We start from the raw sequence: 12,108 nt of genomic DNA, 5'->3' as shown, positions 1-12,108 counted from the left end.
TTACAGCGAGGAAAACTGTGCCTCAGAGAGATTGAGTGACTTGCTCAAGGTCACACAGCAAGGAAGTGCTAGTGCCAGGATCAGGGCATCTGACCCAGAGGCCTGGCTTGTAACCACTCGGCCGTCATGCTGTTCACACGTGTCACCAGGGTGGCAGACTACCACCTCACAGGTACCCCGGATCACGAGTCCCTCTTTCCCGGGGGGGTGGGGCTTGGGGTTTTCATCGCCTTCCCTGAGGATTATGAGAGGCTTCCCGTTGCTCAGGTCCAGGCTGCTGGGAACAACTGAAAACCTCAGTGGAATGGGGAGGCAGGTGTGGACAAGGGTGGGGATGTAGCAGGAAGTAAAGAACTAGGCATGGAGGGGCGCCTGGGTGGCTCAGTTGGTTAAGCATCCGACTTCGGCTCAGGTCATGATCTCCAGGTTTGTGAGTTCGAGCCCCACGTCAGGCTCTGCACTGACAGCTCAGAGCCTGGAGCCTGCTTTGGATTCTGTGTCTCCCTCTCTCTCTCTGCCCCTCCCCTGCTCTCTCTCTGTCTCTCTCCAAAACAAATAAACATTAAAAAAAAAAAGTTATCATGGAGCAGCTCTTGAGTGGTCTGACAGGCAGTGGGATCTGTCCAAAGCATCTTGTGAACAAGGGAGGTGGCCATGGGGTCGATGTGCGTGGGAATAGTGTATTCATTCTTGTGAGGTCTCGTTAGGCAAGAGTCTCAAAAGGTGGTTTGCCCGCTGACAAGGTATACACGACTCATCCAATAGACCACGTGTCCATTTCCAAAGTGTGCCCTCTGGCTCAGCACCACAGGGTTTTCCTTCTATCCCTGTCATACTCGGCTTTGGTTGCCAGTGAGAATCCCCTATTTTCGCCCCCAGATCCTCACTGAGTAGGAGTTAGCCCAGCTTGAGGTCCCAGTGATTAACCCAGTTTCGGTACAGGTGGTGGCAGCCAGGGACCATCTGCCACAGGTAGTAGCGGGCCACAGGCTCGCTCGGTGCTTTCCTCCCCCGAGATCTCCAGCAGCAGAGCTCCAACACAAGTTGTTGTAGTCAAAAAAGCCATGGAGCCCATGACGTGTTGGTGGACGAAGCTGTGGTGAATGCCAATATCCGTGGGCGTCTTCTCCTTCTGGACCGGCTTCAGCAGCAGCGACTTCGGCAAGATCTTGCCTGCAAATACCTTCTTGGTGTCTGAGACCTAGATTTCAAAGCACTTGATAAAGCCACCCTTTCCCACAAAGCAACCTACACACTGCGAGGGTCCACTAAGACCTCCTGGATCTCCTTCACCAGCTGGGCTGCGGCCAAGGCCCCAGGAGCCGAAACTGCTGGGATCCCGGCTTTGCCGGGTTGACTGGGGCTGGCTTCCCTGCAGCTGCCACCGCACTGCTGTTCCCGGAGTTGTTCAGCGGACCTAGTAGGCTCTGAGCTGAGGCTTGGCACTGATCTGCAGTTCCCTGATTCAAACCCAGCCGCAGGGGTTCGGGGGCGGGGGGGGGGGGGGGGGGGGCGGTGGTTACAAAAGCCTCTTTTATTTTTTTCCATAATTAAGGAGGGAATGGCTCAGGTTCTCCAGGTGCCCTAGGCTGTCCCACTCTGTGCCCCACACCCCACTCCCCCTGGGATCCAGGTCCTGGAATGGGTTTCTTTCCTGGGGCAGAGGGGAAGTGGAGGCAGGTAGAGAAGGTAGCCTTATCAGATTAACTCTGGTAAAATGCTCAGGCTCCCAGCCCATGCGAGCAAGGTGCCCCAGCCTCCTGTGTACCCAGTGATTTCCAGGCTGGTGGGGGGTTGTTTTTACTCCAAACTCTTGGCCAGCCCTGCATCTCACCCGAGGGCTGTGGTTCGGGGAATGTTTTGACTTGAAATACTCAAGCCTGTGGTGGTAGTTGGAGTTGTGAGACCCTTCTGTGCTAAAAGGAAAAATGAATGGTCTATTTAGAAGCTGCTAACAATTCACAGTATAAAGAACAGGCAACAATTCTGCCGCCGAACTGCAGCTTTCTGAGGGTGCGCCCCAGGGGAGCCATGCGGCAATCGTAGCCTCAGATCTGGATATTCCATTTGGAAGACCTCCCACTCGTGGTGGCAATGCTTCCAGAAGATTGTGCCTCCGCCCTGGCTTTCTCAGCGCCTCTCCTCAACCCCTTCCCAGAATACTCTCTTCCTGGGGCCTGTGGTGTTCTTGGGCTCTGAGTAAGACTACTTTTCCAAAACCACACGAACTTTGCTCTGGACAAACAAGGGAAGGGTGGCTGTTTGGAAATGCCTAAAACAGCTGGTCTTGGGCCTGAGTTGTGAGGTTGTGCCTCACCATCGCAGACACACAGTTCCCCTGAAGGAGGAGGCTGGCTTTCCTCTCAGGACAAAATGGTGGTCCCTGGAGCCTTGGGTACATTCCAGGGTGGTGTTTCTATCACCACAGCGATGCCTCATCTCACTGCATCCTAGGATTGGAAGAGACGGTGAGATTCATAGGCTCCTCAACCCTCAGCCTAGTTGAAAATTGACCAGTTTACTGAAATGCCAAAGCTTGTTTCAAAAATCAGTGGCAGTTAGCAACGGTATTCATCTAATTTATCAAAATGAATACCTATATAGGTTCAAGTAATCTCAATCAAAATCCTGATAGGCTTTTGTATGGGAATTCACAAACTGATTATAAAATTTATATAGACATGCAAAGGATCTAGGAAAAACAATTTCAAAAAAAACAAAGTTGTTTTTCAACTTTGAGGGCTTAACATAATGCTACAAAAATAGACAATGTGGTCCTGGACACACACAGAGTAAAGACACACAAGTAGAGATAGATTAGTGCAACAGAGTAAGAGTCCAGCTATGGGTCCACACATCTATGGTTAATAAGTTGTGCTGGTATAATCGGACCTCCATATTCATGAAATGAACTTTGACCTTTACTGCAGACCACACACAAAAATGAACTTGAAATGGATCCTAGTACTAAATGCAAGAAAATTGTAAAGCTTCTGAAAGAAAAACAAAGGGTAAAGCTTTTACAGCTTTGGATTAAGTAAAGATATTTAGCCAGAACACAAAAATCATGCATCATCAAAGCAAAAATTGATAAATTAGGCTTCATCAAAAATTTTAAACCCTGCTCTTCAAATGATAGTGGTAAGAAAAATGATAATATAAAGCACAGACTGCAATAAAATATGTGTAAAGCATATATCTGATAAGGCTGTATATAATATATGTACACATTTGATAAATATGTTCAACATCAATAGTCACTAGGGAAATACAAATTAAAACCACAATGAAATACCACTACATAGCTACCAGAATGGCTAAAACTAAAATAAATAAATAAATAGATAAATAAATAAATAAATAAATAAATAAATAAAGTTAAATAAAGTTAAATAAATCGACCACACCAAGTGTTGACAAGAGTGTGGAACAATGGGGGCTTCCATACATAGCCAATGGGGGTGCAAAAAATGGTATGGCACACACTTGGCAGAATTTTATAAAGATAAGCATCCATTTACCATTTCACTCAGCAATCCCATTCTTAGGTATTTACCCAAGAGAAAGGAAAGCATATGTCCACAAAGACTTATACTCTTAATGCTCATAGGAGCTCTATTCAAATCACTGAAAAGTAGAAACTATTCAAATCCCCATCAACTGGCAAACAGTTTAACATACGGTGGTATATCCATATAATGGAATGCTAGTTGGATAACTACTGATAAAGCAACGTGGGTGACTCTCGAAAGTATTACGATAATTGAAAGATGCAGCAACCTGGGGGGAGTGTCATGCCTGTTTGACGCCCAGAGCCAGCTCTTCTGCCAGCCTCTGGGGCCCCTGGCCCCAACTCCACCACCACCTAGACTGCCATTCTCAGGGAATTAGGAATGGCTCCCTCTCATCCTTGAACAATCTGCACTCTTTCTCAGTAGATGTTGAATTGATTTGGGTAATTACAGTAACAAGATTTCAGGATGCAGGAGAGACCTACTTCAAATACTCAGCGGGGGTGCCTAGGTGGCTCAGTCAGTTAAGCATCCAACTCCTGTTCAAGTCACGATCTCACAGTTAGTGAGTTTGAGCCCCAAGTCGGGCTCTGTGCTGACAGTGAGGAGCCTGCTTGGGATTCTCTGTCTCCCTCTCCCTGCCCCTCCCCTGCTCATGCTCTCTCTCTCTCTCTCTGTCTCTCTGTCTCTCCCTCTCTCTCAAAAATAAATAAACATTTTAAATAAATAAGTAAATAAATAAATAACTATTCAGCTATTTTCCAGGACAAATTTGTATTACTGATTTTTATAAATGATGAATGTGATCATAATAACTGATCTTTCCCCCACCCATCATGCCCTGAGTTTGTGTGAGTGCAGGGCCCAATGACAAGTGCCAAGGGTGCCAAGGGGTGCCTCCCAGCCCTTGCTCTTAGATCTTATAGGACCTATTTCAATGAATGCTTTCTTAGCCTACACACTCATTCATCCTACAAATATTTATTGAGCACCTACCATAAACCCAAAAGTTGAATTTTAAAGTGTTTTCTCTTCGGCAGACTTAGAGTCAGATCCTAGGTCATGCTGACCTTTGACTGATTAGAACAAATAATTAAGAAAGCATTGTTCGCTTAACTTGGATAATGGCAACATCTGGTTTTTTAGCTTGACTGACTCATGAGGTAGGTTTGGGTATTTTATCTTTGTTGTTCTCAGTCATTCCAAAAATACTGAATCTATTGTTCGGCAAAGGAGTCTCATCTTCTTCCCAAAGCACATTTTTCAGTCTCATTCAGAATGTCAATTATTTGAATCATCATTTTGGGAAGAATGAGGTGTTTGGAAGTGAAGTACTTTATATCAATTCCAATTTATAATTATTGGGCCAAATCTTTGATTAGTTCTAATTGATCCCGAGGGCTTCGGGAGGGGAAATCATTGCTCCCTCAGGTTATTTGCAGCCTGCTTGACTTTGGTGGGGAATATTTCAGGGTGGGGTCTCTGATCTGGGAACTGCTGCTGTTTTATATTCATTGAGCACAGTGAGGAGATGCAGAGAAATCATGATCGCTGATGCCCAAGCCCTTCACAGTGGTGTGGGGCTCTGCTCCTCTTCTGGGCACGTCCATTTCTCCTCTGCCATCTTCAACAATCCTGCGCCAGAGCAGAACAGGTGCAAAACTGAGGGCACAAAGAAGGAAATGTACTCACGGTCAACTGCTAATTGGTAAAGTTTGAATTTAAACCCCAAGACTTCTGACCTCTCATCTCTAAGTTCTCCTTCAACACGATTATCCTCTGCCTCTTCTTTACCTCCAGCCACATTCATAGCCTCCTTGTCCAGGGACTAAAACCAAGCCCAATTCTTCCTCACCCCTAGCTCCCGAGGCCTGCTTGGTGGCACCATGACCTTGACTACCAGCCACCCTGGGCCTTTCAATTTTGCTTCCCACAGCATCTTGAGTTGGTGCTCCGACTTCCGGGCACCTGCTCTATTTGCAGAGAAAGCTTTTTCCTTAACTCAAGCCTGATCATCTGAATGTCTGACTCCCTGAGGGATCCTCTAACACAGCCAAGCCTTTGTTTGATTGTGGAGGCTGCCTCCTCTCATATGTATCTGCTCTCTGTCTGGGGCCCCCATCCGCAGCCTCCCTCGCCTGCACACAATGGAAGACCTGTGGCTTTTACCACCGTGAGGATGTTACAGCGGATGCTAGGGCCGGCTGCCAACATTTGGTGGTGCGGAAGCCTTCCCAGCCTGGCTGGTGTGACTGACAAGGTTGGCAGTTGGGTTGATCCTTGGCCACAGGGGCGAGATCCAGCTAGATCACTGGCTCAGGGAAGAGGTGACCTGACTTTTCCCTGAACCCCCCATCCCGTCCAGCAGAATCCTGTTCCTCAGAGATTATGTGTCTCTTCAACTGCCTCGAGAGGCCAAGGCCTGACATAGCAACCAAAAACTTTCTAACTTGGGAAGAATCCTCAGTCGTCTTCTTCATCATTTTTCCAAAGAGTCTAATACAAACCAAAGCCATCCATCCACCCATCCATCCATCCACCCATTTTTAATTTATTCTTTCATTCATAAAAATACTTATTGGACTCTTACTGTATTCCTGGCCAATTAATGAAGCTGAGCTGCCTTTTCAGAGTATTCATGTTAGCCGGGCCTCAAAGCCCATCGTAAATGCTTCCTTAAACCAGATGCCTCTCCTAGCATTTCTATTTTAACTCCATTCGGTAGCACACAGAGCCCTCGAGGGCTCACTGCTCACTGCTGTCTCCGCCATTCAGGCCTTCCCAGGCTGACCGGTACAGCGGCCTCCTCTGTTGGTGCTGTTTCAGACGGGAAGGTCAACACCAGAATCAAGAGTTTCTCATTCTCCACTCCTCACTCAGACTGCGCCCCACCCCCACCCCCCACCAAATCCATCAGCCTTTCCAAGCCCATCCCTTCCCACAGGACATCTCTGCTCCCGCTCACCGCGTGCTTCGCAAGCAACCCAGTCTTTCTGTGTCCTGCTACTCAGGCCTTCTAAGCAAGATAGCAAGATTAATCTTCCTACCAAAACACTGTGATGTTGCCTCACACAGACTCTAATATGCATTCATTGTCCACTGCTCTGAGGATGTTTTTCAGTCATTCATCAAGTATTTGTTGAGCAACTACCATATTCCAGTGAGTCTGAAAGATCCTGAGGCTATAACAGTGAGCAAAATATAACTGCAGCCTAGATGGAAAGACAAAAACAGACAAGAAGTCAGTGCGATTGGCATTTCATCAGGAGTGTTTCGCAGGAGCACCGAGGCTGGCCCCGAGGGATTTGTCAGGAAAGGTTTCCTGAGGCGGGGCAGGTAACCTCAACAAAAACTCCCTTGCCAGCATTCAAGGTCTATTCTTGTCCTCCAATCTAAGAGTGTTTACTTTGACTTTGCCACTCCTGCACCAACTTAAATACCCTGTGTCACCCACCTTCCTCCTTCCTCCTCTATTGTGAATTGTGTGTGGAACTTAAATCCCCGACTAAATGATAAATGCCAGCAGGGCAGGACTGGCAGTCTTTGAGCCAAGTCCAGCCATGTGGTCCGTACTGCATTGGTCCACATGATGTATTTTTAAAAAGTTTAAATGAGGTACACTGGCGGTCACTGGCCGTGTTACAGCAGGACAATGGCTGTACATTTGCCCACCAAATGGGCACAGTGGAACTGAGATGGGCCACTTCCGAGCCCGGACCTTAATAATGCTTCACACACTCTCTTCCACGCCTTCTCCCCTCTTCTCCTTGCTGACACCCAGAGGGGGCTGTGGCCTTGCCTTGACCATGACCTGCAGAAGAAATCAACATCCTGGTTCCTTAAGACAATTGTATTGGCTCCCTTTGTTAGAGCAGACTAGCCTTACCCTACCTAATGCAACTGCCAACATGTCAGCTTGCCAGCTTCCAATAGAAAAAAAAAAAAAAAAAAACCTCTAGCAACACCGTGCCTACACTCCTGCAGGCAGCAGTCAGCAGGAGCTAAGTCCCGGTTTGTGACTTAGGTGCCCCAAGGTGCCCCACAGGACCCTTGCGCTCTTGCTTCTCCGACCCTTCACTCTTTCCCATGAGCTGCCTAATGCTTGCAGACGGTTGTGTTCTCAGAAACATCTGAGCCTCAGAGTAGCATGTGACTCAGGGAGTCTGATACCTGACAAACCACCTGCTTGGTTCTTCTCTCAAGATGTTTTCTGTTGTAAAACCTAAACCAGGGGGCGCCTGGGTGGCTCAGTCGGTTAAGCATCCAACTTCAGCTCAGGTCACGATCTCACGGTCTGTGAGTCCATGAGTTCGAGCCCCGCGTCGGGCTCTGGGCTGATGGCTCAGAGCCTGGAGCCTGCTTCCGATTCTGTGTCTCCCTCTCTCTCTGCCCCTCCCCCGTTCATGCTCTGTCTCTCTCTGTCTCAAAAATAAATAAACGTTAAAAAAAAAAAAAAAAACATTTAAAAAAAAATAAATAAATAAAACCTAAACCAGTAACCTCAAGCTTGGTTTAGAACCTAGATCAAAACCAATGCCTCTTGCCAAAAACAAATATTCTATAATTCCCCTTTTATATTCCTGATATTAAACTAATATTAGCCACCTTACACATAATTGTAAAACTCCGTATAATGCCCTAATGGCAATACAAAGGAGAAATAAAATGAAAATCGCTTATGTTAATTGCGTGTGTTTCAATACATAAAGGTTTGTTGTGATTACTTTAAGAGCCGCACAAAGTATCAGATGCTCCCCGGGCAGGAACAGAAGCTCCCGTGAATCTGACAGTTGCGAATGCAGACTGGTACAGGTATGTGAGTCTGGTAACTCAGGTACCACAAGTGGCATTGCCATCAGGGATGTGATTTTTCTAAAAGGTGAACAGCTCTTGGTAAAGTACTCCCCCCCCACCTCCAAATCCAGTCCGTCCTTGATTTCCACAACAGTTGCTTTCCTGGAAAACTTTGTGTATTTGAGAATGTGCAACAAATGCTTTATGAGTAAAATAGAGTTCAGGTTTATGCTCAGATCATCCCAAACACATTCTCCACTCAAACACACACAACGGGCACCCAGGAGTCATGCAAGACAGAGGATCGTTCTTGGTGGGGGACACCACCCAGAGCCATTCAGCCTTTCTAGCATCTCTGCCCTTTCCCCCACTGAACACTGAGAGCATCCCAACCCAACCATTAAGACAACCAAACGCACCCACACATTTCCTAAGGCACCTTCCAGCAGATGCTTCTTCCCCCATGAGAACCATTGCCTCAATCCAAGAAGACACACAGAGAGGTGAAGGCGATATTAAAGCCTTTCCTAAAGATGACTCAAGTTTTTCCTCTAGCTTGCTGAAAATAGGACATCACCTCATCTCGATGTTCTGCAACTATCTAGACTTGTTAGACATTCGTTCAGGGAGGGAGTTGGCAGTGGTCAGAAAAGACTGTGGGGCCCTCCCGGTTGGGGGCACTCAATTTTCCCTCTGGTTCTGGGGGGAGAGGCCTTACCTCCCAGATTCTGTTTTTAAAAAGGACGTATAAATAAAGCCAGAGGCTGAACTGAAAGCCAATTCTCCCATCCCTCTCTTCTCCTGCCTGATAATAGCCTCTTGGAACGAGTCGTATGGAGACGTTGACTGACTGCTCCTGAGGGTGTGTTCACCTAAAATGGTGCTCGTGTCATTTTTCCATGTTGCTGTGATGCCAGGCAGCCAAGATGGACACTGTTTCTCAAAAGAACACGCCTGTAAATCAGGTTTCACCTGGGCTGGGGTGGAGCCCAAAACCCCAGTCAGCACCCCCACAAATTTAGGAAAACTGAAGGGCTTGAATGCTTGGTTCCTGTGGATCCTTCCAAAAAGACCAGCCTCTCAGCTTCCTCCCCATGAAGAAACCTCCATTTTCCCTACAGGCTTCTGTGTTGTGTGAACTCCCACATGGCTCCCCAAACGGCCTTGTAGACAAGTGCTGCTATGCTTACAGATGTATGTAATGAAGGGACAATGACAGAGCGAGAGTGAATTAGAAATTCTTCCTGTCAAGACCCCAGGGCCAGGCTGCTCCTCCTTGGCCCTCATATCTTATCCCCCGCTTCCCTGTGCCAGCATCTCACCTCCCTCATTTCATGCTCTCCCACCACCTAGTTTCCTCCTCAGTCTTAGGCCATTTTTAACTGTCTGACCGGGAAGGATCTGACCTGACAGGACAATTAAATATTAATACCGTGATTGAAGAGTCTGTGTTCAAATCAATTAAAAATACGACTTGTGGAGCTGAGACATTTTCAATCTATTTTTTCTTCCTGTCAGGAAATCTCTTGCTGTGTAGCCCAGACCCCCAGTGCCCTGGGGCAGGATTGATCCCAGAAGGTGCCCATATCTTCTGCCAGTCACTACCCTCCTTGGACAGGGGCTGGTGAAAGGGCTGATGTGACCTTTCTCCTACCATGAGGGGCAGGGACCCCATGCACAGACCCCCTCCTCCATCAGAGTCCTCCCCGGGATGAGCTGCCTCCCTCTTTGGGCTCCCATCATGTGCTAGTTCATATCTGATGTTTGTAATTACTTGTTGTGTTTGTGCTGCATTCTAGAATGTGAGGGAACACATTGAGGGCAGGAACCATCCTCCTCGTCTTTCCACACAGATCCCCACCCAGTTTCTGGAAACTGGTACACAAGTAATAAATGTACAAGGAATCAATAAGGCAATGAAATCTGCCACTTTGTTCTACTTCCTTGTTTCCAGTGAAAATCTGTTGAATGACAATATTAATATCTTAATTCTTCTACCCCCTCTCAACTCTGCTTGAGGTGGCATCTGGGTGACAACATAAGCATACCCCAAGAAAGCCCAGGACAAATGAGAATTTATCTCTATAAAGAAGCAGCGTGAGCAGCTACTCCCAGACCCCTGAGATGAGATGATTACCCACCATCAGCCAGTACAGAATTTAGCTATGAGCTTTCTGGAAGCCCAGGCTGAAAGGGAGACATCGTAAGTTATTTTTGTGCCAAAAAGAACACAAACTGGTCAGCAGAGACAAACTTTTCCTGAAACTCTGCAACTCAAGGGGGATTTGTTATGTGAATCCTTACACAGAAATCCTCAAATGTCATTTTGCTCTTCCTCATAGAAGCCACACTCATCCCTGCCACAGGACTTGTGCCTCTGCCTGGAATGTTGGCAATGGAGCTTCTCAACACATGTCTCTCTGCTCAAGTGTCCCCTCAGAGCAGTCATCCCTGCCTCTTCTCCCCCGGGGCTCCCCTGGGCCCAGCACCACACTCTCTTTTTTATTTCTCTGCATTGCACTTACCCTCTGGAACCATCTTACGTATTTGCTTGTTTACTTGCTCTCTGTCTCTCTCACAAGACTGTAAGATTCATGAGGGCAGGGATTTTGTCTGTTTTCTTCATTGCTGTACCCCAAACCCCTGAAGTAGCACTTAGTACCTAGCCAGCACTGAATATGTATTGGCTGAATTGTCATTCGAAGACATATCTCAGCCAGGGTTTTGGGCAAGCACAGAAGCATGGTTTTAAAAGGAGATTCTTATGGATGACGCATGAGAAAACATGTTCCAGGCTCTTTGCTTTCTTATAACAATTTAATACAGGGATAAAACATGGAGGGTCTATATATGGATAACATTAACAACTTCTTGGGTCTATCATCTGCCTCAAACATCAGTGGGCCTAAATGGGCTTTAACAAATCTTCCTTCACTCAAGGTTGGTTCTTTTCACATACCACACACACACACACACACACACATATATATATATACTTTTTTTATAGAAAAGCTCCCACCCTGTTGCCCAGGCTGGAGTGCAGTGACTATTCACAGGCACGATCTCACTACTGATTAGCAAAGGAGTTTTGACTTGCTCTGTTGCCAGTGTGGGCTGGTCCGCCCCTCCTTAGGCAACATGGTGGTCATTTGCTCCTAGAAGGTCACCATACTGATGCCAGTCTCAGTGTGGACACCCAATTGACACAGCACACTACAGCCCAGAGCTCCTGGGCTCAAGTGATCCTCCTGCCTCAACCTCCCAAGTAGTTGGGACTACAGGTGCCTACCACTCCCATTCCTAACTGGCCTCTCCAGCAAGTATTCTAGTACAGTCCTTCAAGTTTGTCTAAAGTGGCCTTCTGGGCTACCAGACAATAATGCAGATTCCTATTCACCGGCAAATATTTAAGAGCGGGACTCACAGGGCGCCAGGGTGGCTCAGTTGTTAAACATCTGACTTCGGCTTGGGTCATGATCTCATGGTTCGTGGGGTTGTGAGTTCGAGTCCCACATCAGGTGAGCTTGGGCCCCACTTTGGGTGAGCACGAGTCCACATCTGGTGAGCACACGCCCCGCTTTGGGTGAGCCCTGTTTCTTTCTCTCTTTCTCTTTCTCTCTCTCTTACTGCCCTCTCTCTCTGACCCTCAATCACTTGCCCCTTCTCGCTCATAAATAAATAAATAAATAAATTTTTTTTAAGAGTGGGCTTAGAGTCTCATCTGCAGAAAAGTCAACCATCTTTAACAGAAACATGGGCTGTAGGAGTAGCTACAGGCAGATCCAGTATATCCTGAGGAAGA

The 12,108-nt window shown here is 47.1% G+C and overlaps 1 pseudogene; it reads right to left on the bottom strand.

Moving 5' to 3' along the window:
• On the bottom strand, window positions 1-5,322 carry LOC132685792 (serine/threonine-protein kinase PLK1 pseudogene; annotated as a pseudogene).
• Between the last annotated feature and the right edge of the window lie 6,786 nt (window positions 5,323-12,108).

Source organism: Panthera onca, chromosome F1 (assembly GCF_046562875.1).
Source record: "Panthera onca isolate mPanOnc1 chromosome F1, mPanOnc1 haplotype 2, whole genome shotgun sequence".
Lineage (NCBI taxonomy): Eukaryota > Metazoa > Chordata > Mammalia > Carnivora > Felidae > Panthera > Panthera onca.
This window is presented reverse-complemented; position numbering and strand designations above follow the sequence as displayed.